Genomic DNA, 4,897 nt, shown 5'->3' with positions numbered 1-4,897 from the left:
GAGGGGGCTGGGACCGTCCGCCGCGGGACAGAGGGGGGCGTCCCAGGGGTCGCATGGGCCCGGTCCTGGAGCCAGGCCCTGAAGTGCCCAGGCTGGCGCATTTCGGGATGTGGTGCCAGCACCGCGCCAGGTGCCCGGGGACACAGGGGTCAATACCCCTGCCCTGGAGGGGCCCAGGGGCCGGTGGGGAGCGGAACAAACACGGACACTATGAGCCTGGCCGGCCGTGTCAGCTCGTGTGTGCCTTGTTCTTTTTGCATCTCACGGGAACGTTTCCATGTATGGACTTTCGCATACTTATCATTTCTTATTAATTTTAGAAACTGTTGTGAATGACTAGCAGAAATAGCCCGGAACCAACAGGCAGAGACGTGGGTTCTAGGCCTGGCTTTGGCACTGACGGTGTGGTCTGGCCTCGGTCTTCCGGTCAAGTGGACTTTGTGTGCGTCCTATTGTAAGGTTCCACGGAGATCTTTTTGTGAAGGGGCGTTGTGAATGGAGAAGTGCTTCCCAGTGCCTGCGCTGGGGTAGGATGGGGACCGCCAGCAGAGGCAGAACACTTCAATGCGAAGGAAATGGGTGAGGCTGACGGAGGGGGACAGAGCTTGGGTTCGAAGCCCTGCCTCCCACTCCACTGCAGGGATCACTGACTAACCAACTTGCAGCGGGCAGCTGAAGGCTTGAGGGTCTCCGGGTGTTGGGATAGGCGCCAGCCTCTGTGCCTGCTGAAGTTGGTTGCTGTCTGGAGGGAGGAGGAAGTAACCTGCTATGTTTCTCAGCTGTTGGTGCGAAGGAAATTGCATCAGTCTGTAGGCTGCAAACCCCCTTCAGCTGGTCAAGCCTTGGAGTGTCTGTACACAGGGTGGTAACTTCCTCTTCTCTAGCTGCCGGGCCACCTGATCCAGGCAGCACCCACACTGAGTGCTCACCAGGCACCAGCAGTGTTTGTCCTTGGTCTGACCCAGTCTCTGGAGGCATCCCCTAGAGGCAGCTGCTCCGGGCCACCAAATATTACATGCCTGTCAATATAGGGCATGGGGGACCCTCAAAAGCAGCATTATGGGCGTTCAGTGAAGATATATTGAGTGCTACTGTGTGTTTGGCACTGTTCCAAGTGTTGGTGACACAGCTATGAACAAGCCAGAAGAGGTTGTGGAGGCAGGTAATGAGATAGACAGATAATACATAGATAGTGACATGCTATGAAGATAATAAAATAGGGTGACTGGGGAGGGGGCCGGTGGCCGAGGAAGGCTTCTAGGAGGAGGTGACACTTGAGCTATGGGAAGATCTGGGAATGGAGCTTGTCAGGCAGGAAAATGGAGCAGTGCAGGGGAAGGAACTGGAGGGGCATAGTCGGTATTTTGGAAGGTGAACAGATGGGGCTTACTGAAGAGGGCTGCATGGCAGCAAAGAGAGGATTTGAGGATGAGCCCTAGGTTTTGGCCTCAGCCACTGGGAAGATGATGATGGCATTTACTGAATACAGACTGAATTATGTATTGCTGTGCATGATGGAGCGCATTGGCAAGCACAGCGTTTTGAATAATTAGTGTCAGCCATTCTTCTTGTCCTCTTGCAGGTTAAAACCCCAGTGGCCTTTGATTCCTCTCTCTTCTTTCTCCACTACCTTCCTCCGACTGTCTCCTTCCCCACAAGTCCTGGGGCTCTAGTGTCTGTTCTCTCCTTTCAGTTCTCCCTGGCACTGGCCCTTTCTGACCTGGACTGTGGCAAAGGCTCCCGTGCAAGTCCCCCTGCCCAGCCCCCGGCGTGTTTCTCAGCCTCTGTCCCCAGTCCCAGCCCACGCACTAGTGCTCCTGCCACACCAGCCTGCCTTTGCCCCTTGACCACTCCTCCTTCTCTCCAGCCTCTAGCCCAGACTCCTGCTGCTCCCTGACCAGGATGCTGCCTTCCTCCTATCGCAGACTGTTGAAGCCGCACCTGGATTTTATGGCCATTTCTACCTTTTGCAGACCTTCCCTCTCTCTCCTTTGAGCTCCCTCAGTCCCTCGTTTGCACCTTTCTCCCGAGAGTTACTTTCCTGTGGTCAGAACTTACCTGCCCTGGCTATATCTAACCCCTCTGTACTGTCCTGCCCAGGCCAGCGCCGTGTGCATTGTAGGCACTCAGGTATGTTTGACTTTGTTAAATCGAGTTTCCTTCCCACCAAACCTTTTATGCAACTCTGAAAACCAGAAAAAGAAAATTAGATTGAGAGGCCAGGAAAGGATTGAGTGTGTTCTGTCTCCCTCTCTAACTGAGACACACACTGCTCACATTCATCCATGCATGTCCCCTCTCAGTAGGTGTTTGTTCATAAAAGGGCATCAGCAGGCCCTCCCAGCCCCCAAGACCAGCAACTTTCTCATCCTGGGGTTAGTCGCAGCCCTTACCTGTCCCCGAGTCCCTGCAGGACCTCTTTCTCCTGTGGTGAGCAGGTCCTGCACTTGGCTGTTGTAGGAGGGTCTCTGGGGACAGTGCCAAGAGTCAGAGATGATCTGCTGCCCTATTTTCCCTTCATTTTTCCCTCCTCTCCTGGAGCTAAGAACATGAGAGGATGCTGTGAACCACTTTACACTGCTCTCTCCTGCTCCATAAGAGCACCAGCCATGCGACCCTGCTGGCAGTGAGTGCAGGCCCTTAGGAGGACTGGAGTTGTCACCCGACCACCACCTGTCTCAGGCTGTTCACCATTAAAATGCCTGTCAGCTGACCCAGCACACCCACCTCTTCCCTCCTCACAGGATTCTTCAGCCCAGCATCACACTCTTGACCCACATTGGCTTCCTCCTTCTTCAGCTCATCCCCACAGGAGGATCCTGGAGCAACCACTGATGTGCAATCACCAGAAACCTCCTATTTTTTAGTTTCTCACCTGGACATTGAAACAGCCACCCTCATTCTTTTTTTTAAATTTAATTAATTTATTATTATTATTTTTTGAGACAGACTCTTGCTCTGTTGCCCAAGCTGGAGGGTAGTGGCTCAATCTCGGCTCACTGCAGCCTCCAACCCCCAGGTTTAAGCAATTCTACTGCCTCAGCCTCCCAAGTAGCTGGGATTACAGGCATCTGCTACCTCGCCTGGCTAATTTTTTGTATTTTTAGTAGTGATGGGGTTTCGCCATGTTGGCCAGACTGGTCCCAAACTCCTGACCTCAGGTGATCCACCTGCCTCAACCTCCCAAAGTGCTGGGATTACAGGTGTGAGCCACTGTGCCTGCCTTCTCATTCTTATCATAGAACTGATCCATCTATCATCTATCCATCCATCCTCCATACATTCACCCATAATCCATCCATCCACTCATCTATCATCTATCCATTCATCCATCCGTCATCTATCCATCCATTTATCCATCATCCTCCATCATCCATCAATTCATCCATCATCCATCTATCCATTTACCCATCATCTACCCATTTACCCATCATCTATCCATTCATCCATCATCTGTCCATTCATCCATCACCCATCATCCATCCATCCATTCATCCATCATCTATCCATTCATCCATCATCCATCCATCCATTCATCCATTATCTATCCATTCATCCATCCATCATCCATCCATCCATTCATTCTATCATCCATCCACCTATCCCTCCACTCATCATCTATTTGTTCCCCCCTTCCCTCCCTCCTTCTATTCTTCTCTTTCTCTCTCCTAGGGATGGTGATAGTTATCCAAAGGTCTCAATGTTGGGCTGTGGTGGTGTGGAGGGGTCTCAGCTGAGGAGTGGTGCTTGTAGCTGCTCCAAGCTGAAGAGGTCCTGGTGTAGCAAGCCATCGGAGCCATCTAGTATTTTGTCTAGAATTGGAAACTCTGTCAATGCTGGAGGTGTGAGAGGGAGAGTATTGCTGTTGGACTACAGGAAAACTCCTAGGTGGTAGAGCTCAGAGTCCATTGAGATAGGTTCCTCCATGTAGGCAAGGACTTCTCTTATTTATCCAGTCTCCTAGGGCCTGCAACAATGGCTACCACATAGGGGTGCACAATACATTTTTTTCCTTGATATGTTTTTGAATTAATAAATAAACAGATGGATGCAATGATGTGACTTTCCTAGGGTGACACAGTTAGCAACAGAATGGGTACCAGGATCCTGGTTTCCTGACTGATAACTCTACCAAGCCTTGTGCCCTAGTGCTGCCCCACTGAGTAGTGTCTTTGACCCCTGCTGTCCTTGGTGCCATTCCGTTTCCTGTAGAACGTCCAGGGGATGTGCTCAACCAAGCTTCACCTTGGTTTCTGTGGTTTGGGGTTGGATGCTGATCTGTTGGTCCTGGTTCTGGGGTGTTGGGCTATCTTCATTCTGGCCTCAGGTCTAGTCCAGACTCCTCCTCCATGGATTTCCTGGCCCCATTCTCTGGCCCATTTGATTATACACAAAACATAAGGTCACTTCTTTCTTGTCCCCTGGAAGGCATGTTTAGTTGTAATGCCTATATATTCCTTGGAGCTCAGTCTGAGGGCTTCTGACTGGCCCTGAGGGAGGTGGCAGAGTCAGTGGTGAGACCTGTCAACTGCTAGGGGGCAGGGGTGAGAGGAATGGGTAGGTGGAGGCACTGGGGCAGTGGTCATCTGTGCCTCAGGGTGGGGTGAGGCAGAGGGAGCTCCAGACATGTCATCTGTGCACATGAGACAGGATAAGAGGAGAATGAGGAGGACCTGATGGCTTCGGTCCCTGAAAGTCATGGGCTGCAGCCCAGATGGGCCAAAGAGGTGCAGATAAACTTCACTAACTCTACCGTGCTGGGAGCTGCAGGCAGAAGCAGAATTATGGATGAATTATGCAGGACTGGGAGCGAATGCATTCAATAGTCAGGAAATTCCAGGCACCAGTGTGTTTATTTTGATAGTGACCACCTCCCTGTTCTGGTCGTTGCAGTTCC

Source organism: Mandrillus leucophaeus, unplaced genomic scaffold, assembly GCF_000951045.1.
Source record: "Mandrillus leucophaeus isolate KB7577 unplaced genomic scaffold, Mleu.le_1.0 Scaffold639, whole genome shotgun sequence".
Taxonomy (NCBI): Eukaryota; Metazoa; Chordata; class Mammalia; order Primates; family Cercopithecidae; genus Mandrillus; species Mandrillus leucophaeus.
This window is presented reverse-complemented; position numbering follows the sequence as displayed.